The 23,685-nt window shown below is 38.6% G+C and overlaps 1 long non-coding RNA gene across 1 annotated transcript in view; it reads right to left on the bottom strand.

The window, feature by feature from the left end:
• Positions 1-1,957: 1,957 nt before the first annotated feature.
• The window catches only part of LOC135425587 (uncharacterized), a 30,624-nt gene continuing 8,896 nt past the window's right edge, over positions 1,958-23,685 (bottom strand). Inside the window, exon 3 of the long non-coding RNA XR_010435643.1 lies at positions 1,958-8,514. This is a non-coding gene — a long non-coding RNA (uncharacterized LOC135425587). The remainder of the gene's footprint in view (positions 8,515-23,685) is intronic.

The following is a 23,685-nucleotide window of genomic DNA, read 5'->3' on the forward strand; positions in this document are numbered from 1 at the left end:
ATAGAAAGTTCAACGGGATACTGGGCATGCAAGCTTCTGTCACGGCACAGGTCCCCCTTGGTGCATGGCAGGACCAGGCAGACTCACTCACTGCCCCCGACAGAGGTTGGTGGGGTAAGACACCCAAGTGCCTGGTACCACTAGAATTGTCCTGTGGGATTTGATTACCAAAAGTGAAGCTGTCAGATAAAAAGATGGGAGGTGAGAAGGTATGGAAAGTGCACAAACTAGGGGGAGCTGCTTTGGCAGAAGCTGAGATGAGTAAGTGTGAGGGATTGTGGACTTGGGGGAACACTAAGCAACTAAATACCCAAGAAAGATGGGTTTAAGATACATTCCTTTTTTCTGCCTACCGCCTGCCTCTTTGGGAGCTTCATGGGAGCTCAGTGGTACCACTGGCACAGAGTTGTGCACTGAGAGAACAACCTCAAGGATTTCACTGTCAAGTGGAACAGCAGCTTTCAGGTTACAAAGTTCCTAATGGAAAAGGCTGTGCCTCAAATTTCAGATGATCCCAGAAAAAGTGAGCCAGACATATACATCTGAGAGTAATATTTGGCCTGTTGTGCTTTGATCCTTCAGTGAATATTGAATTTTAACTATTAAAAATACATGAAAAGTATTCAACAGCAATCCAACATCACCTTCACCACAAAAAATAAACCTTCCTCAGTTTTGTTGCTTTCTTGAAGTTATAAATATGTCAGAATATGTGCTGAATTTCTCCCTGTAAAAGAGCTGAAATTTTGCTTTCTGCTAATAATCTTCTTCACTGTAGTGATTACAGAAATTTATATACTTTGGCAGAGGTTATCTGGAAGTCCAAGTCCAAAGGCATTAGTCATACTACAGAAATGACAAGCATTATTAGCCTTTAGTTTAATTTATTAAGTAAAATGACAGTCTACAAAACAAGGAAGTAATGGCCTGTGGTTAAAACTGGCATGGACTGACAAGTTACATACAAGCAAAAACTTTGTGAAGCAACAGTGATGGATTAAAAAGTGACAGTGCACACAGACAATTTTCATTCCTGATCGAACTATTTTGATGATGGTACATGTCTGCACCTGCCAACATTATTTTTGATTAGTCCAGTTGCCACACGTGGAGTTCCCCCTATGGAACCCCCAAACTAGGTCACCAATGCAGGATGCCAAGAGTCCTGGGAAATTTCGGGTTCATGCATCTCCTCCTCCAGTTTAACTTGTTTTGAAGGACCCAGCTGTTGTGCTCTTGCCCGTCCAAAAAAAATACATAGTAGGACTACCATGGCTGCTCCATGGGAGAAGTAAGCTGGAAGTTTGAAGAGTAGAAGATGTAGTACACACATTCATAATTATTTAACTTTAATTATTCATAGATAATTCATTGGAGGAATAACCTTTCCTGATTTGAAATGGATTCATTTTACCAGTCTTTGAGTAGCAGAAACTGACTACATTAAAAACAAGAAAAAATAGCCCATGGTACTTTTCCAGAGGAGATTTTGTCAAAATCTGAACAATTTCACAGGAGAATTAAAGTCCATTTCTGATATCTTGATAACCTAATAATAATGTTTTTAAATTCCAAGATGAAACAAACATTGAAACTGGAATTGTACTGGGGACAGAAATTTCATTTTCCAAACAGCCATGTTAGAAACTATAAACTAAAGGAAAATTGGATAGTCTGCTTTTATTAAGACAGTAACACAATCTGAACAGGCTCAGTGGTAGAGCTGGTCTGGAATGATTTGATGAAACATTTTTGATCTGAAAGTAATAGCTAAAAGTAATCTGAATGATTTTATGGGAAGTAGTCAGCTGAGAAGAATTTGCAGTAAAATAAAGTCCAAGGTGCATCAGAAAACTGCCGGGCTTCGTACCAAATTGCCTCATGGTTTGCTTGAAGGATATATGTGGCTTGGTTGCTTCTTCATGAGAAATCCCTCATCCTAGGTATTCCTAGGATGCTCATGAGATATGAAGTCCCCAAAAACTGTGTTTCCTGATCAAGGCCATAGTGACTCTGCTTTGTACCAATGAGAAGACCCAGGGCAAGGAGGAAAAGTGTGGCTGCTTCTCCTCTGAACTCTCAGTTCCGTGAGGTGATAGTTTGTCCTGAGCTAAGGATCTTTGCTGAAATACCTGCTTCTTTTCTTGCTGTCTGACTCACCTCAGCTCCCAAAAGCCTCCATGAGAGAGCTGGGCAGCTGCGTCTCTATTTTATTTCAGGAAAACAGAGACGTACTCACTTTTCCCCAAAATAACACAGTTTACCGAATGATGTTTACATTAAGATTTTCTACTTTTCCTGCTATATTGGAGGCTCACTGGATGTTTGGGATTTACAATGATATAGAAGTCCTGAGTTTAAAATAGCTTTACCTCATGGTCTCAGGGAAGAAATCAAATCCTGCGGAAGAACACCCCACCCAGAGAAGTTGCTACCTATCACAGTCTTCTAACCCAGGAGTTTCCATCTTTCCAGAGTCAGAAATTGAGATATTTCTTCTTCAAACTGAGAGCTATAAATATCAGCTATTGCTAGCAGCCTAAGAGAGAAGAGTGGCAATAGGTCAATCTTTCCCTACATATCTATTCATGTCTATGTTAATTATCTCGTAGATTTATTAAAGTCTCATGGTGTTACAAGCATAGAATCAAAGTTCATTAGAAAGATCACCAAACACTGCATGAGTTGAATCACTAAAGTGACTCAACTGTATTTCAGGAAGTCAACTTTTAAGTTTGCTTTGCTATTTTAATAGCAAACATTGCTGGAGCATGATAACAGCAAGCTCAGGGACTATAGGACTGGATGCAGGTGTGTCTGTGGTGTGAAACTTGCATTACCTGCAACTCTACCTTAACCAGATTAATCTCGCAATTGGTTTGAACCTGATTTTTGATTAGATTTCCTTTCTTATAATTATTGAGTAAACTAAAATGACTGTATACTTGTTCAAAAATATCCATTAAAGCTGAAATAAACCAAGCAGCATTTATGGGATCAACCATAATAACATGGCACATTTTTTTTCCTCCACTAACAACAAAATATATCTTCCCCTTCACCCCACACAAACCTCTATGGCTCCATTTGTAATTGACCATTGCTGCTGTTTGTTACCCGTGGAAGTAAAATATTTGCTACAGATAACTTTGACATAACCTAGGCCTGGACAAAGTGAGGTTTCCTGATAAACACACATAGATGTGAAAAAATACACCAGCAAAGACAGCCTGTGACAGATGTTCAAGCAAAAACTCATGGATCATATTAGATTTACTTACAATTAAATCTGAAATTTGCATGTGGGTGGTAATTTATCTGGGGAGACAAAATCTGAAACAGGTCTCTTACCACAACACCTGCAAGGAATATCTAGCCTAAAATTCAGTTTTCCATCTGGAGGGAATAAAAAGGGGTGGGAAGCAGAAGCTAGGCCTAGATAGCCCACACAGACACATTTCAGAGACCAAATTATATCAGCCAAAAAACCTGGAGCTGGGACTTTGTGGAGGTCCAAGCCTGCTGCTGGTTATATTTGGGAGCAGAGGAGTGTAGGTAGAAGCTGAGGTCTTTCAGCAGATGTACTGGCACACTCACCATAGCATTGCAGAATTGTGTCAAGGGAAAATTATTCATCTCTGGCTCTCTGTCTGAGTTTTCAGTAGCTGAAACTTTCTGCTTGTGAAATATTTCCTTGGTGTGCGAATTGCCCTCTTCTGCTGCTCTTCTGAACTTCCATGCTTCGCCCAGTACAGTCTGAAAGACTGTATAAAAGTCCTATAAAATCAGATGTGTGGTGCCAGACAATGATTTGCCAAACCTCATTTATATGAAAACTATCTCAATATGGTTACTGCTGTGGTGATCCAAAGCAGAAAGTAATCTATTCACAAATACATGTATTCATCCACTATACTTGTCTTTGATGGGTAGGTACCAGTAATTTAGCAAGTGACATGTTCTGACATTCACTTCAGAAGTTCAGCCTGTCTCAATGCCACAGCAGCACCAGTAATATAAAGTACACTGACTTTCTCTCTAGAGCAACATTATTTATGCATGACACAGAATAATGCCTAACAGGAGCAATGAAAGGAAGAAAAGTGCAACGAGCTAGTGTGTATATGATATGACCTTGTTAACATTTCACTGCAGCATAATCTTTTTGTACTTTCAAGCATGATAAGTTAATGCATGCCACTGTGAGATGCATTGGAACTGACAGATAGACATGCATTTTAAAAACTCGGTTCAGCAACTGTCACTTTACCATTAACCAAAACATATAAGGGACTGAAGAATGATGAGGAGAAAACTTATGATAAAAATCTTTCCTTGTATTCCCCAGAATACGTGCAAATATCCTGCAGCTTCCATCTGGAGAATTTGATGAGAATAATCTAAATGAGAAATGTATATTGTGACAAACAACTGAGAGTTTAATCACAATTCTGAATGTTGGCATGAAAGGTTGATAATTTCTTCTGAATCTGAGGACTTGGTACCCATGTAGAAAACATCCAGACAGGGCTGAAGAAGGTGGTCTTGGAAAAAGTTATATAGCTCAAGCTGTGTGTATATTTAATACAGGATCTCTCTTAGGAATAAATCTGGAAAGAATGAATGGCATGTGATTAAGACACGTATTTTTGAACTCTATCACTGTGCAAGCTTGCTTAGATTAGGGATTTTGAAACTGGCAAAGCATTTTCTTCACCACTTATGTGACAAAGAAACTTGACTAGAGTGGGTTAATTGTGTCAAGAGGATGTTGAATGACACAACACAAATGTCTGGTATTATTTGCTTGATCCATAATATACCACTGTCAGTTCAGGATAAAAAAATGACAAAGACAAATTTTTCACATCAAATACTATACAGACAGAGAGCAACCCTGCTGCATACATTTGGGGTAATTCTGATGGCTGAGAATCTTTGGCAAAACCGCTTGACCTTTATGTAGTAGAAGCAAGATTTAGATTTTTTCATGTGTGGAGAAAAGTACTGTCCCATGGAACAAGTAGTGCAGTCCTGACTGTGTTCTTCCCATGGAGTAGCACCTTTCACTTTCTCTTTCAACCAAAATGTACTAACTGAAAAGTAATAAATGGTTTTTGTAAAATCCAAACTAAACCTCAATTGTAAAGACTGCATTAGTCAGCGAAGACTTCTGTGAAGACCACCCTGCTTGCATGTCAGTTTTAAATAGTTTGAAAATCTGTTCACTGTCTTGCTTCTATTCAACAGCAACTCCTACCAGAAGCCCCAGCCATTCTGTCAATGTATTGTATGGTAAGTCCTCTATGTGATGTTTCTTCTAGTCTTTTACTTGAGTTTCATAAAAAAATACATAACATAAAAAAATACTCTTCTTCTTCTTCTTTGAATCACTAGAATAGTTCTTGATGAAGCTCTGGTGTAGAACCAGATTTTTTCCCAAAATTTTGTAGCATTTGAGTACTGGTGAAAGGAATTGGTAGTGACATGGTATTTGAAGATAGCTGTAAGACTCTTGAAAGATGAACAGCTAACTATCCAAACAAACTACCGTGGCCCTAAAGGGGACCTAGGGTTCCTTTGTGTGCTAGGGATATGAAATACTCATTAGAAAAAAACCCAAACAAATTTTCTTAATTCTTTTTTTTTTTTTAAATGTAACTTCTGAGGAGTAATTGAAATATATGTAGTAGTAACTTTTTTTGCTTTAATAATGATGAATACGTATGTATGTAGAACATTCAAAAATATACTTTAAAAAAATAAAATGAGAAATAGGACACTACTGTAGAGAGAGGTTAGCTACCCATAAAATAAAAAGTAATTTTCCCTGACAGTTTCTGTATGAAATAGAGGGAGAAAAATAAACCGGAAAGCATTAACAGTATTGTCTTGTAAACCAAAGGAAATGTTAACCATATAGGTCTGAAACAGTTGGTCTCGGGCTCTAATACAAAAAAAACCCATATTTCTAGATGAAAAGCTTGAAAATGTATGTGATATCCCTATACTTGCATTCACAGTAATGTAGTACATGCAGTGAAGTGTTGTATGCTAACAATAAATTTGGCCCACAATATATTTTTGAAATTATAGCTATTGGAATTATAGTTGCCATAACATTGTAAAGTTTAGTTACAGAATAAATGCACTGGAAATACCTAATCATTTCACTCGGAATACTGTTCATTGTTGAAAGTGGTTTAAATCACTGAAATTAAACAGCAAATGCAGCAATAAAGTAAATCAGTAATAACATCTTTTTAGACATTATTCCATCCTTTTCTCTATTTTCATTCTAAGAGAAAAAAATTTCCTGTAATTTTTCTTATATTTTTCTCAAGGGTCTAGTTTTTCCATCCCAAGCCTTCCAAAAGGATTGAAAGAAGGATTAAGGAGGATGTCTTTCTGAAACTCTTCAAACTCTTTTCCATGACCATAAATTATGAAAGAAAATTTGTTAAGAAGTCCAATGACATAGACTGTTTTCACAGCAAGAATCATATCTCTTTCAGGCCAGTCTTAGACTGAAAGAAAATAAGAGGGAAAGGAAAAAGAAAGGAAGGCTAACACTGGCTCCAGATCATCTATGAACTGCACTTGCAACAGTTGCCCCTTTATCAGGAGACCAGAAATGAGGCAAATGTAAACTTCAGATCTGGATCTGGATCTTCCCTGTTTCTTTTGTATTCATGTCAATGTTTTCTTGTAGTTTCATTGCACAGAGAGGAATCTGCTGAAAAATGTAGATTCCAAGTGGAAAATTTCCAAACTCCATGGTGATGTCCTTCTGCGTTTGGCTTCCAGCTGCAAACCTGAATCCACATTTGACCTTTAAAAGAATTTGGGATAGTCTTTAATTTTTGTTCTGCCTTTGGAGGGTGTGCCACTCCCCATTACGATCACAGCTGCAAATAGAGCACTTCATCTGGTCCGTTTGTATACAGCAAGATGCATCTTTCATGCAACCATGATGGACATACTTAGTAATAACAAGTGGAAGGCTGGCTTCTTTTTCCAGTATTCCTCAAGTAATCTCCAATCTTAATGCAACTTAAAGATTTTTTCTATCTTAATAATTATATTAATCCCAAGACAATTACCAAAGTCAAAAAAACCTTTAATAAAAAATTTTCACAGAAATGATAGCTTCCAAAAATGGTAGAGATACATTAAAGATCTTAGAAAAAAGAAACAAGTATTTGGCCTCCATTAATCTTTTGAAGTTTCTCATCATCATTATTATTATTAACTCAGTGAAGTCAGTATACTAAAGGAGATGTAAATGTTAATAATTGTTTCCCATCAAGTGTTTTGTTTTAAAACTGTATATCACCAGTGATGGATAAAGCTCTAGAGGTTTCGACACGAGGTCGTTCATATAAACAATTTGCAGTTCATATCTCTATCTGTTTTTTTCTGAGGTTGGAACCAGACTAAAGAGGAAACTTATCTCCCTGGGGAGATTGAGAAGTGTCTGTGCTTTCAGAATAGAACAGCTTGGTTAAAAAATGACACTGATATCTGAAAGAACCCTAGGACTTGTTTCTGCAGAATTAAAAGCAGCATTCATTTTCCCTGTTTTCATATTAGAGCAGTTCTGTGCCAAACCTGCCTTAATCACTTAAACTGAGCAATGTTTTGATGGCATATGAGAATCATGATGAAACATAAGTTCCTTCCACTTTATTCATCCCCTCTCAATTCTCCAAGTTCTTCTCTTCATCCGGTTCTCTTGAAAACAATCCCTGTCTTCAGCAGCTTCTTCTTAACTCTAACACTACACATCTTGCCATCCTGGGTGTCTACTGCCCTTTCATTTTTGCCTCTCATTCGATTCCCTGACATATGATGCTGAGCCCTACCCAAAACTCGAGGGAGTTGCACTTAATTTTGCACAGAGGTCAAAGTGGTGAATTTTAAATCCAGATCCAAATCTGCCGTTTCCTGTGTCTTTGGACTCTTTTGATACAGCTTTCCAGCTTTGGCACTCCCATGCTTATTTCAAATAAACATTTCCCCAGTGTGTGGGAGTGCTGTTGTTTGGGTCAGAGAACTGGAATTCTGGAGTCAGGAACTCATATTCTCCTAAATTACTCCCTTCATGGTCTTTATGACTAGCTGTTAACTTGTTTAGTTAAATGGCACTGACATAGGGTGTTTCTCTTTTTTTTATGCCAACTTGACACATAGTTGACATAATTTTTGAAAGCTCTGTTTATCTAATTTAGAAACCAATATCACTTTGAAGCTATGAAAATTGGCACAGAGTGTCCTAGTTTGGCCTCTACAAAACTGAAGCATATTAAGTCAATGGCAACTTTTGAAAATGAGGTGTTAATACAGTCAAATTATCCATCATCTACCTAAATAAAAGGCATATTTACTAACCTCACAAAATAGGGTTTGGTTGCTTTTATTTGCAGACCCAGCTGCCTTCCCAACCTTCTTATCTTCCTGACATCCAGATGCTCTATTCTTCCAGTCACCGGGAGGGTTGTCAAAGGTCACAGCCTGCGGATCACTGAATTAGATTAGCTTTGCAAATTACTATGGCCCTAAACCCTCTTGTCCTAGATAGCAACAAAATGCTACTAACTTGGTTAATGATTTTTTTCCCAGATTATACTATCTCCAAAAGTGCAGTTATCACTCCTTTTAGTGCACTTACCATGTCCTCCAAATTTTGCAAAGCACTGCATGCCCTTTTACAGTAGCTCAGGAGCAAGCCCGTATTAAACACAGTATGTTCTCCACTTTTACTTGTTTTACTTAAGCAAAGAACTTTGTCACAATGATTTTCCTTGCTTATAGGAGGAACTATTGATTCATATCATCACTGTAAAGAAAAATTAACATTCTCTCAGACAGTGCTGGAATTTGGCTCTCAAAATGTACTGGAAAAGCAGAGATAAAATTTATATTCAAGGCAATTTCTGTGCTACACGTTAAGCCAAGTATCTGAGTTTTCCTTTCAGAAGCTCATCGAGATGTTATTGCCAAGTCTCATTGTTAAACCAAGAGACATGATTTGGGGGTTTTAATTTTGTTTCTCTTATGGGTTTGCATTTTTTTCAGATCTAATTTACATTTTATTCTACATCTGCCTTCTTAAGAGATCAAAGTGTTCATACACTGTACAAATGTAGGTTTCCACACCCATTCTTATTTTTTCAGTTTTAGGAGGCACATTATAACATGTGAAATCAGTTTTTCGCAGAGCCAATAGTAACAGAAGCACATATTTCTGCAGATTAATAATTCTCTTTACTGTAGATCTCATAAATTCTTCTCCTCCCTTTTCCTTCTTCTCTCATGATTTTAAAGTCCACCCAGTGATTTCAGTCATCAAGTCACATTTATACAATTATCTGCTTCAAAGACATTTTAAAGGAGAAAATTAAAAAAAAAGATGAATTGGCAACATGAGCTATTTCCTCTTTACTTTAATAATTACCATAACCATTTAAAAAAAAGGAAAAAAAACACGCAAAAAAACCAACAAAAAAACCACAAACCAAAACTAAAAACACTTTCTGACTTAATGTGGAAAACATCTTTTCTAACTTGGTGGTATACACCATCACTATTATCACCACCACAAAAAACAAGAGTAGGAACCAGAATTGGTGCATGAACCTAGATCAATCAGCTCCACAAAAGAGGATTCTTTTGGGAACACAGTTGGTTTGGGTTTCCTGTCCCTAACTTTAACATTCTGAAAGTTATGTGTTTGCTCTGAATTAGTCATGTAGGCTTTCTCAGCAAGCAATCTTTCATTTTGAATAGATGAGTATAGGTCACCCTCTGGAACTGGCTGTGTCTCTCCAGAGATTTCAGAGGGACCTACATGACTGACTTAGAATAGATGTCAAATTTTTGATAGGTAAATATAGGTAAGATGAATCTCAGTCTCCATGTTTTCATAATGATGGAGCTATATTATTACCGTGTATGTAATGCACAATGTCTTTGTGCATGAGTTTTGCTGTACACATACACAGATACACATATAAATGCATATAAATATATTTTTATATGTTATAAACAAATTCCACACTCTAGGTATATCAAAGTTGGGCTAATGAAATATAAACAGTTTAGGTTGCTTTCCTGCAACCAAAATTTAAATTGATCTAAATTGCTCCGTCCCTTAGACTGAAAACAAACATGCTTGTGTTTGCTCCTTGCAATTCAACCCAATCTGGTGCAGTCAAAATGATTTACTATTAAAGGTCACAATGCCCATGTAACAATACAAACATGCCCAGGTAGCAGTTTAACTATAGCACAACAAAGCCAAAGCACTGCTGTGGCCAGAGAGAAGCAGCAAGCCAGCCCAGGAAGCAGGAATCACAAATGTTCAAGTCACTCATGGTATCTGAAACCTTACATACAGTTACTGGAGAAGTTCACAGCTTTTATCAGCATTTCGCTTTATAAACAAAAAACCCCTGAGTCAAAACAATGAAGCGCTTCTCCCCCTAGTCTTTTAAAGGAATGCAAGCAGAGAAGCCCATAAACTATATCAAGAATGTGCAAATATTTCCAAACCTCTCCTGAATTCTTTTAAAGTTACTGATTCAAAAAATGGTGGTGAAAATGTTCAGTTAAATGTATTAGTAATTTAGTGTACCATGAAACGATACCTTTATTATGATGTATTATATACTATATACAGCAGCTGTGGAGCTGGCAACCATGATCTGATATATACATATGATACCATATGGTATGATGACTGACCTATCTGGGTGAGATATGGATTATGCAAAAATTCAGAGCTGGTACAGCTAATACTTGGAGTGTAGGCAGAGCTGATAGGACAGTGTGGCATTTGTTTTCCTGGCACCTGAACACAGATGGTAGCTCTAATTACAGGCTACTGGCCTCAGGAATTCCTCCTTCATGCTGTTTTTATTTTGGTCTGTTTTCAAAGGATATATTTCTTCTTTGGTACCATAAGGACAACAAAATAACAGTCTGAGGCTGCTGTTATTACGATTTCTAAACAGCAAGCATAATAACATATATGGGTGAAAAGGCTATTTCATTTTATTTTTCAAACACTTGGAAATGCAGATAATGACCTTGCTTGGCTTGTGTTAGTGGAACAACATTTTCATTGCAGTAAGAAGTGTAATTGCATAGAGGTTGAATCTCCTCTTATGAATGAAACATATTAATAGGTAGAGTTGTATATGTATCATATAACCATGTTCTTGTTTTATTTTCATTTTTATGGATTTCTAGTAGTACTTGGTAGCAGTAAATTACTGTGCAGTTACCCAAATACCTTTCTGGTCCTGCTTTTTCAGACTTCCTGCAGGCTCACCAGTGAAAAGCACAGTGAGCAAGGTGGATGTTACCTTTCCATGGTAATGCCCATCAGTGCTCAGCTGGACCAAAAATAGTCAATAAGTTGTGCATGATTTCCAAGTCCTTAATTTCAGCAGTTTTTTTCTTTGATTTATTACTCTTTGCCTATTTTCAGATAAAAAATACAGTAGAAAAAAATGGCTGTGCTTTTTGCTCGTTTGTACTTCAACACTGCATATTGATGACTAAGGATGAATGTTATAAAAAAATTAGCATGGTCATAATAATTATCTAGAAAAATAAACAGCAGTGGCCCTCTTACTGAGCTGGTCCTCCATATTAGCTAATAAAACACTGTCAGAAAATGTTATGTTCCAGTGACAGAGTCTTTTCTAAATCACAGAATATTCTGACTTGGAAGGGACCCACAAAGATCAACAAATCCAGCTCCAAAGTGAATGGCCTGTACAGGGATCAAACCCACAACCTCAGTGTTATGAGCACCATGCTCTAACCAACTGAGCTAATATAAGTACATCAGTACTGCTATATACTACTTAGAATTTCTCAAAGGTGGGGAGCTGGAATGGGAGAGAAATCCTGGCAGAAGCACAAGGATTTCTTAGATGGAGTCCACCCACTGAAATGTTTAAGCAGCTGTAAGTAGAAAAATGATGCAAGTGGGATCTGAAAATGATCATCAGAATGAGTGAAACAACATGAGCACTCAGTTAATTTCCACCTTTGCACTGCATTTAAAGAAAAGAAGTAATGCTGTACTATTTTCAGACAGAAAGTCTGTTGAGAAATTCTTAGTATTCCTCATCAATTTATTTTGGAAGACATTTTTGGTATTAGGAACACTGATAAAGTGATTAGAAAAGTCATTTTCTTTTGTCAGCAGAGTAGACTACTTGCTACTGTAGACATCCATATCATCACACTTTATAAACACAATTATCAAAAATTAGCTTCAAACTGTGGTTATAGGCCCCAGTAACATCCTAGAAGTCCAGCTGAGACTCTCTCCTTTCATTGCCAGACACTTTTTTGTCCAACATGAGTGTATACACACTGTTTTATATCCTTGTGTCGTTTTGCCCTTGAGGAGAAAGGTCCTTTTCCTCCTGGAGACATGCTTAGAGAAATAAATGGTGTCTTCTCTAAAACTTTCTTTTGCAACATAAAACTAGCAATGTCCTTTTTAATTCTGTCATGTGATGGGCTCTCCGTTCTCTGGTTATTGTCTTAGTCTTTGCTTTCACCTATTCCTGTCTGAGTTCACCTTTCAGTGGTGGATGTAATTGAGACTGCTCTAATAGTGCCCAGTGTAATCAATAGCTCTTTAAACCACAAAACACAATGTAAATCTGTGTTAATACTTTAAAAAAAAAAAAAAAAGACCCAGGAGAAGCACAAGGATATGTAATATTCCTATTTGGTTGAAATTCACATTCGTGGGGCACTAAAGATTTAAACCTTATTCGGTGGAAAAGTAACTTGCTCATTTTTCAGCCAAAGGACATGACTGATCTCAGCATGCAGCTAAGCATATCAGTTTCTTAATGATGTTAAAGAGAAGAAAATTGGATAGGGGTGGGACTTGTAGGAGTGATTGTTCCAGGATGAGAAATTGCATATTAGCTTTAATAACACTGTGATAAATCCGCAATAAAAGCACAAATTATGATTTGTATTTCTTGCACTCCCAAGTCCCTGAAGCCTTCAGACAAAGAAAGAAATCTGTGTCCCTGCCCATTCTGTCCTCCACAGACACGGGAGGATCCCTGCCAGTCCTGTCCTCCTCTTCCTTTCTGGTTTTTAAAACACTTCATGTACATAAATTTTTGCTTAACCTTTTATAATGTGCTACATGTTTTTTTAATGTAAAAAGTACCTACCCTGGAGTTGGAAGAGAAAGCTGCAAGACGGTTCAATATTTATCCCCATTCAAATGTGACTGTCTGTTCTGGAGGATGCCAGGTGCTTCAAACACTGCCAAACATATGGCAAGGCTGCGGCGCAGCCGCCTTTGACGGGGAGCTGAGCTAATAGCCCCACATGCATTTCATTTAAAAATATAGACAACTATTCAATCAAAATGAGTTTTGTCATCTTGGTCAGAACTGCATTCAATCTGTGTTGAGAGACTTGAAAGGACACTCCGCTGCTCATATTTTATAACAATGACTCATTCAGCTGCTATAATCCCAGTCAGATACAGTACAATGCTATTCCTTGCCTGTTTCTTTTCTTTCAGCTGTAACTTTTCCTCTGCTATGCACAAAACTCAGTGGTTGTCAAGAAGGTCTTGTTAGCACCTGCTTTAGGGGCTAGCTACTTATATCCAAGGCTTTGCACTTTCATACAGTTTTTTCCCTCTAACTTTGACCCTTTTTCTCCAAGTTTAAAAATGTATCTCATCTTTACCTTGCAGCTACAGGATGGGAAAGCAGCTACAGTTACAGATCTGTATGATACAATCTTTTTGCCTGATTTGTCTGATGAAAAATGTATAAGCAAGTAGAAAACATTATTATCCCAAAGCAATTCGTATACAAAAGCATAGCAGCCCTACTAACACCAGAAAAGGCAGCAGATAACTCAGCTGTATTATTTTTTGTTTAAACGAGATTTACCTTCTGTCATGGTTTCCTAGACTGCTTCCAATGCTCATTAAAAGAATTGGATCAAAAAAAACCATAGTGAAATCCTACACTGAGTGAACACTGAACCTCCTCCCCCAAAAAACCAGAAAGAATAATAATTGGGAGAAATAAATTAATCTGTGGGGCTCGTTAGAAAGATATGCTTCACTTCAGGAACTAGACTAACTTAGATATTAAAGGCATGAAACAATTTTAGAGGTCATGATCAAATTAAATGAAAATAATTTTTTGTCCAAAAAAACCCTCCCATAATTAAATAATCAAACATCGAGTACCAGGCTGCCTTCATATCAGGATATGAAATTTCCCCTAATTCAGCAGGAAGAAAAAAAGCAGGAGGAAATAATGATTCTGTGTTGCCCACAAAGAAATAAAACTATATATAAAAAAATATCTGTTACCTCCCTCTATTGCTCCCTCTCCTCCTATCTATGCTAGATGTGTGAGCTCCAGAACTTAGGTGCTGGGCTCCAAGTGGGATCACCCAGCTGAGCACTGGGGACCCACCGCTCCCCACCCAGCAAAAAAACCATCACTTTGCTGGTGACATTTGCCCTAACCCTTGGTCCCAGTGGATCTGAACATGCTGTGGCAGCCACCCTTGGCACAGCCAGCCTAAACCAGCAGAGCAAAGCTCAGGCTGTGTGTCACAGAGGTGCCCAGAAGCCGGGTCTGGATTTCTTTAAGTGGCTCTGCATTAGGTTCTTGTTGGGTCGGAGGGAGCTGAAGGAAGAGCTATGGGTAGATTATTCCAGCTAAATAATCAGCAGACTGAAGTAAGTGGCTAGACCACAGGTATTTGGAGACAGTAACTGTAAACTTGCTGTATGCACTGACTAAAATAGCTTCTCAACAGCTGTAAGTTATTATATAGACACTGGGCTCTTAGATCCTTTATTAACAGTCACTGAGGAAACTGCTCAAATTTGGTTTTGTCTTACGCACAGCATTATGAAAAAATAATGAAAAAATATTCCTCTATATATGGTTACAGCATTTCTAAAGACACAACACGTTATAAAAACCCAAACTAAATAAACTAGGTTATAGCTTATTAAAAGTACAATTTTTTTTCCAAATCTATGAACTGTATGAGGGAGACCCAAAAGCAGGAAATATGTGTATCTGCCTACATATGCAGAACTCTTACCTGCAATCAAAGTAAAACATTTGAATTAAAATTATTATGCTTATGGCCAATGAATGAGACTATTTCTCAGCTTCCTGGGAAGATATCCTCCTGATTAGGGACCAAAGGTCACCTGCGCTAAGGTCACCAAACATCTTGTTCCTATTCAAAGATGGGGAAAGACAAGGTCCTGAGCATCACATCTGACTGTGTTCATTGTGTGTGTGAATGGTAACAGCTGGACATTGTGTAACAATCAACCTCATGGGCACAGACTAAGCAGCCTCTGAGGTCCTCCAGTGTGAAAAAGTCCACATTTATAGAAGCAGATCAGTAAATAAAACAACTGCCAATCTATTTCCATGCAATTAAACCAGCCAGGTATGCACTCCCATTTGGATCATAATATATTTTGAAAAAACATTGATGAAGGAAGGAAAATTCTGCTAAAGGCGTGAAAGTTATACAGTGTCTGTCCTGTACAATGAGTGAAAGAGAGAAAGAATTTCTTCCGCTTAAGATTATAACAAATAAAATGCAAACCTGACTTACAGGCTATAGGAACATATTTTCAAACTGATGAGCAGAAACTGAACTCCTGTCTGGCCAGAAGATGCAAAGATCCTCATCAGCTGTAAAATGGAGCCTTACAGCTTTTTGAATGGAACTGAATGGTAGGCTAAGGAGGAGATCCTGGTATCAGAAGTTTAAACTTGTAATGAGTCCTTCTGTCTTTTGTCTCCAAAAGAAGCAGGCATTTGTTCATTGTGTTCATTTTCACCACAGCTATGTAATGCCTCAGATTTTTCTTGGCCATTATAGAGATCTTTTATTTCCTTTCTTCCCACAAACTTCACTTCTGTGATTTTTTTGGCTCCTATCTGAAGTATCAGAGATAGGTCTCAACTAGAGACAGGACAGGGTACATGGATGATTCTACTGAAATATAAATATCTCATGTGCCTTTGAGATATACCCAGAAGGTTATAGCAGCCACCTGACAGATCTGGGGCTGCAAAGGAATTTTCCCTAAAATCAGATTGGGGGGATGACTGTTATCTACCTTTCGCTTTAGAACAATGTGTTATAATTGTTAGGATCATTTGACAATTAACTAACAGCATAACTGCTAATGAAAACTGAAATCAGCAGTGAAACACTTGATGCCCTCAACTGTCTCTGCAATGTGTGTTTGGATGTTTTGCTACAGATCTGCAAATTCTCACAGGGAGCTTGCAAGATTTTTGTGGCTCCTTTGGGCCTGAATATCTATTGAATGGTGAAATGCAGTTACAATGACCTGAACAGCCCTTTTCAGTTCACACTCATGTAATAATTTTACTTTTTGCATAGGCTGGGCAGCTATGAAGAAGAGAGAAAGGTAAGTGATGCTGCACAGTAAGGGCATTGTGAAGAGGCAGATTTTCAGCATCAGTTTCCAGATGAATGGTCTGGTGATCTTTCACTAGAATCCGAGGTCATAAGTGTGTGTGTAACACTACCAGGACACATCTGCTGAATTATCAATAACAATCTGTTCTCTTGCACTGATGCTGTAAAATTCCTATGTATTTGTTTGACAAAAGCTTCTATTTCAATATGTCTTAAATATCTTATTAAAAGAATTATTCTGCTATTATCATTTAATCCAGTGTGTTATGAATATGACATTTGATAGCCTATGGCTGAAAATTCCACCTGATTTTCTGGATTATGAGAATAAAGTTTTACAGTTGTATATGGCAAGCCAGTAGGGTCAGCAAAAACAGAGACTGAATTTTCTATGCAGATCAGTAAAGCTGTTGCTGAATTGTTATTCTTACCCTTAGTGGGAGTCCCAAGAGACCAAATGATTTGAATTATCTTCTAATGGACCTATCTCTCAGGGGAAAGGTCAAAAATAAGACATGGCAGGGAGTACAGGCAAAGAGTTGAGCATGCTTTGAAGTCTTCAGCCAGGTGCAGCAACCTAAAATACAGGTGTGAGGGGCTGGTTGAAGGGCCATCCTCATTCTCACTCCAGAGAAACCTTCATGTGAATTTTCTCCCCATGGGAAGAAGTTTTTTCAAGTGGTGACGCTGAAACAGAGTAAGGATGGTGCTCAGCAGTAGGCAGCTGTTGCCTACTGCCTACTTCCTTTCTTTGGAAATCATTGATGAGAAGGCAGGCAGAGAAGTATCAAGCAACCACTGGCCACTGCCCAGAGGTTGCTGCTCTCCATACAAACAAGGATGTGAAGGGGTACATCTTGTACCACCGAGGTCATGACACAGCAGGGTGCTCAAAGCTTATCTGTGATAAGCCAGGAAAAAAAACAAGAGTGAGAAAGCCAGAGAAGTAGCTTACCCAGGTGGTAGAGAGCAGATTCATAACACTAACATTTGCTAGTGATAGCTCTGGGTTTCAAGTCCCCAGGATATGGTGCAGGACTTCATTTTGCTGTGTAAACTCCAAACAAAGAACCGTCACCATCCCAATGCTCTACTGAGTGGTAATTTAATCTGAGTAATTTCATCCAAGCAATTTAAGCCTTAATTTCAATAAATCAGGCTAGTAAAATGTGAATAATGTAGAAGGTACAGAGCTCATATTCTTTATTTATTCTGAAAAGGTGCCAGAGCATCTGTTTAGGAAACAGATATTGGGCATCTTGCAATCAGGTGGGGGTGAGAGATACGTCACAAAACTAGGAGCCAGTTCAATTTCTGTTGATTTTGCTCTTTATTCTGATTTCATGTTATTATACCAGTTGTCAATTGAATATATTAAACACTGTTCAACCAGTTAAAGTTCCATAGAATTCTGAGTTAGGAAGACTACAGCTTGTGATGAGGACTAAAAAATATCAGATCAGGAAATGTAACTCTTCCTCTCAACACTTGAACAGCATTTTTTCTGAAAAGCCAACTGCAAAGCCACCCTAAATGGCTTTAAAATTATATTGAGAAACACAATTCCAATGTGTTAAAATGGTTGCCACGCATGAAAAATCATTCATCTCCAAAAAGGACAACTTTTGTTCAGTTGTGATGAATATTTTAGTTAAAATGCACTAAAAGGCACAGAAGTCATGCCCTTTTCCCTCAATTGTTTCCTAGGAAAGACCAGGTGCAACATGAAAGCTAGGCAAGAAGTAGATGCGGACAGTACAGAAGCAATAGGAAAGGTAGGAAAGAGTGGATGTTGGCCATGAAGACTATGTTGTTAATAAGCTGAAGTCCCCCTCAAAATGTGTCCTTCCAACACTATCCCATGCAATCAGCTGAGGAGCTCAGGCTGGAATCAAGGCTACAGGGAGACATGACTTCACATTTTGAGCAGCAAAATAAACCCAACCACTCTAAGTTTGCTGGTTTCCTTCTCTTTCAACTTACGCTCTACCTTTGTAAACTTGTCTGTGTGGGTAAATTACTCTTCCTTTCTGATCAAGCTTAAGCAACTGCTTTATTTCTGAGCAGGACAGTACCACCACCAGCCTCCCTGTTAACAAAAGGAGAGAGGAAGAGGGGGGAAAAAACATGACTTGCATTAGAGTAGCTCCTCAAGACCTCTGTGAGGTGGGCATCCCAGTGTGCTTGGCTCAGGATGAGGGACAGGGTTTGTCCAGTGGGTCTCCTGCTGCCTGGAGCACACAGGAGTTTCCAGCAGAAATGGACAGAGATGGGAAGCACTGGTGGTGAGAAAGGGAAAGTGGACTTAATAGACTCACCTGATCACCGGAGATTAATATTGCTGCACAGTTATAGTTTAGAAATAATCTGCATAATTTTCATTTAAATGACAGGTGGACCAAGACTAGAGACCTCCCATTGGAGCCTCTTTTGTCACCTGGCAGGTTAATGGCACAACTGGGTATAAAATCCAGGGGTATGATTTGCACTCGTCCTTCAGTCGTCTTTCAATGGACAAAAGGGCTCTCCAGGCAGGCGGCACAGGGATAGCCATGCATCAGCCCCAGAGGATCTCCTGAGACTCTCAGCACTGGAACTGTGCAGGGACCTGCTGATGGGACAGTGTGTGGGCGGGCACAGGAGTACACAGATTTGCTGAGCAGCAGACAGGGCAATCCATCAAGGACACGGTAAGTCATACTGACCTGAAGATGCATTGGAGCCTCTACAAACCCAGAAAAGGAAAGGGTATTTAAGCTACTTCACCCTACCCTGACTTAAGAATTAGACTCGATGATCCCTGTGAGACCCTTCAAACTCAGAACATTCTGTGATTCTGTGACTTCTGGGCCAAGTCTAAGGTAGCATGATTCAAGTGTTTTCTATGTGTGTGCATGTGTGTGTGGATGTCACTTCAGAGCATCTGACTTCTTGGTACCATTTTCTGCTCAAACAGCTCTTCCCATCTCTGCTGGGGAAGAATCAGGTATGAAGCTGGAATGTGCCATCCCCAGGTTGCTGAGGATGCCAAGGGTCAGGAAGTGCCCAAACACTAACTGTTGAAGAAGTGTTGCTTCAGCCAACTGGAGCACACCATTGTCCAGGGACATGGCTCCTTTATATTTGCCCTAATATTCATACTGGGAGGAAATTAGTTAGTCAGCATTGTACTGAAAAATACTGGCTTTGCTGCTTAAGGAAAATGTATCTCCCTTCTAGGAAGGGATGCGTGGCTACATTCACTGATCTTGAATAAGATGCAGAGGTATAAGGAGAGTATAGATCTGACCAAGGGAAAGATTGTTACTCTCTAACCAAAACAAAATCAAATGAGGGGTTTCTGCCTTCTGCAGCCAGAAAGGTGCCTGCAGAAATTATCACAAGGCTCTGCTGTGACTCATTGCATCAATAACCATTTCCCCTGGTATCTGAGCTGCCTTCTGGATATATCTATTTTCTCTTGTCTTATGTTTAGTCCATGAGAAGTCTGGGAGTGAAACCATATGCTCTGTTTGGACAGGAGACATCAAGTTCTGAGAGTGCTAATTGCTACCTTTATATAAAATATCAGACAATAGCAATCACAATATATTGACTGAATATTGGGAATGGTGGCAGGGCATTATGTTCCCTCTGGTAGCAACTGATGCTATAGCAAAACTGATGCTATAGCAAAAAATCATCATCTACTGTTGAATGGAGCAGAAAAGGCTATGTACTGTATTTATATTGGTTGGGGTGCTCTACAGTTTATCTGTGAAGTCAGGCTTTCAGGCTCTTGAAATATAAATTGGGAGATAACTGGATCAGTTCTTCCCAGTGGATGTAAAGCAAGGAAGGCTCTGATGAGAGACAAAGGGAGAAGGATTTGGTCACTGAATAACATCAGTTCCAAATTAAACACAAGAAAATATAAAGCTCAGCAAAGGGCTTGAGTAAGGAATGGGGTAGAAAAGCAGAGATAAAGGAAAATAAAGGGATACTGTAGAAGAAGCATAGCTGTGTTTTGGAGTGCGTGCTGTTGGGCATGGAAATGAGATGACGTCATTCTGCTTTCTGTGCACTGAAACTTTAAATGTAGCTAAATGTCTTTCTCTGTTGTGGAGGCAGCTCCAAGGCAGCTGCTCTCTCGTGTTTCAGTGCAGATCCAGAATAGTACCAGAGCAAGATGGTTTCCTCCTCTTTTCTGACCAGCAACTTCTTTTAAAATTATTTGATTTTTACTTACTTTTTTTTTCCCCCTAAGTTCCCTTTCTACAAGCAATGAAAGCAACCTGGTCTGGATGATAAAAGCAATGTGTTCTGTCAAATAGGAAAATTCAGTCTTGTGGGAGTTGCTGATAATATGACAACACTGGGCACCTACTGCCAACCAGTTAAACCATCCCAGCTGTCTGATGGTACTGGGGTTCTTTCCCCCACCAGGAAGACAGGACCACGTGATACATGGATACCCATGTTGCAGTATACCACATACCTCCAATTTTCTTCTGCCACTATTTGTATTATCTCCATCAGTACCTAACCTCAAAATCCTCAAAATTAAAACATGCCATTAGTAGTCAGTTCAGCAAATCATGCCCTAAAGTGCAGTCAGGATGACTCACAGTGCAGCTTTTCTTGTCCAGCTCTTGTTTTGAGAGCCATAAATCAGTGGGGTCACAGTCCCAGCTTTTGCCTTGGGGTCCTCATAATATTTCTTCCTGCGTATCATATCCACTATACACATACATGCCCAATCTCTTTCTGGAAATCTCTGCTCTTTGCATAATTACATGCAAATGGGGTCACCATACCACAGACCTTTAACTAGCATTAAACCCCTCAAATATCACTTGCAGTAGAAGATCCTAAGGGTTATTCCCATTCCTCTGTGAATTTATTCCACAGTTAAAATTCATACTTTTTCCCCCTAAATATGCAATAATAGCCAAAGAGCACACTTTCATCCGTTAACCTCATATTGACCGAGACAGGACAAAGCTCACAGGGCTAAATTCCAACCTGAGTTCAACCTGTTCCATTCAGTGCAGATGAAAGTATACAGCTGGGAAGTAATTTTGACTCATGCATGAGAAATAGAAAGGATGTGTAAAAAATACCTGTGACTATGCAGGAATTACACATACGAAAAATTATAGTAGTGCATCCATCAAGAAAACCACAGCCTACTCAAACTGTAACTTGCAGCACCCTTCTTTCCCATCAGCAGCATGAACATCTTTTTGAAAACATTGCCTGACTACTCACTACGCTGACTGTTTATAGAGATTTCTCTTCAGATTTATGCTCCCATTGCATGGCCTAAAAAATTTGTGGAGACAAGGAATGTACTTGACTACTGAATTACTTTGGCATGAAGGATCTCTCATTAACAAGGAATAATGTCTTTTGTGCAAGACAGAGAGCTTTTCAGGAAGCAGAGTCAATGCTGTGGACATAATTTGAACAGCTCTGTGTGTTTGACAAGGTCCTTAATCTACTTCCATTCATAAAAAGAAAAAATGAAAAAATAAAGAGTAGAGTATCTACCCTTCCAGAAATGTCCATGTACAGGAAGAGAAAAACTGAGATTAGCTCAGTTGGTTAGAGCATGGTGCTAATAATGCCAGGGTCATGGGTTCGGTCCCCATAGTGGGCCATTCACTTAAGAGCTGGATGTGATGATCTTTGTGGGTCCCTTCCAACTCAGAATACTCTGTGACTCTGTGAGAAAGGAAAACTGGAAATAGCATGTGAGCCTTGCTACCTCATGTCCCCTCAGAAACATTCAAATGAAAGCATTCAGCTACAGCGGTGGGTAGCATATAAGAGCTCAAATAGAATAAAAAAAATATCTATTAGCAAATGACATACAAAATAAAAGGAAAAGTGTGGCCTTTTCCATGTCGAATCCAGCTCACACAAGCAGTGATGGAAGTCATTGCCATTTGAGGGCTTCCTGATCAATATGACATTGCCTTCTGAGCCATGAGCTACAACATCAGAACTGCTGTTCCTTACCACGAAGTGAAGATATGACTTTGTTTCTGGAATCCTTTGCTCATTTAAATTCCAATCACATTAATATTTGAAAATTCTTGGTAAATGCATGAATAACTTGAATACTGCGTTACCTTCCATATTATGAGCACTACTACTAAACAAGGGTGCAGTTAAAATGCTCACCATTTAACAACTTCTTTTCATTGGTGCAAACAGTCATTCAAGATACAAGCTAATGGAAAATCAGACAGTGCCTATAATAAAAATTCTCAATCAATTGAAAGAATTCTAGTACATTTACCTTTAATTAAAAAACTCTGGAGTGTACTTATAGCAAGACTAAAAATATCCAAAATGCTTATGGAAGGGGAATCAAATGTAAAAACTCAAGTGACTAACAGCACTCGTGATTATAGTTTCAGAGGAGCAGCCAGTCAGTCCTTCAGACTTTTTAATTTTAAACATAAGATGATTTTCTATCTCCAAAATATGATTTGTTTTCCACCATGTTTATAAAATTAATAATATATTTTCAGCTGCAAAAGACTTAGCAGAAATTTACTGGGAATATTGAATAAAGATGGGTATTTCCATTTTTTATGAGATTTTTACAGTGCTGAATTTAAGCCAACAGTATGCAGGCTGCTGGTGGCAAGTAAAATATTCCCAACCATAAAGAAGAAGAAAGGTAACCAAGCTTCTCAAAAGCAAGTAAACTTGGGTTTGCCTCTGCAAAAGCCATCTTTGTCACACATGCAAGGATGAACAATAGCAGGATGAGTTTTTACTCTTTTTGGGAAAGTGAAAGAAATCCCATTCAATGACAACCCTTGTCAAAAAGTACACTTTTAACAACTGAGCTGGAGCTCAGAAAGCAAGAAAGCAATATATTTTAAAAAGAAAGGGCTTGCACCTCACAGTCTAAATAAAACATGCTTCTACTGGCAACCTACTCATGTCAGAAGGATGTCTCTGATATGTGTGAAAGAGTCACTAGAGGATCTGCACAGTCGGACCCTAAGTGGTCATGCCTCTGAATTTCAAGAGTTAAATGAGTATAAATTTCACACTGGAAAACAAAAACACAGTTACTCATAACTTGCAGGGCCAGGTGGGACAGCAGGCAGGCAGGCACTTCTGCTGCTCCTCTCAGAGCAGAGCTCTGATGTGCCAGCACCATCCTGAGGGACG

The sequence above is a fragment of the Pseudopipra pipra genome, chromosome 1 (assembly GCF_036250125.1).
Source record: "Pseudopipra pipra isolate bDixPip1 chromosome 1, bDixPip1.hap1, whole genome shotgun sequence".
Lineage (NCBI taxonomy): Eukaryota > Metazoa > Chordata > Aves > Passeriformes > Pipridae > Pseudopipra > Pseudopipra pipra.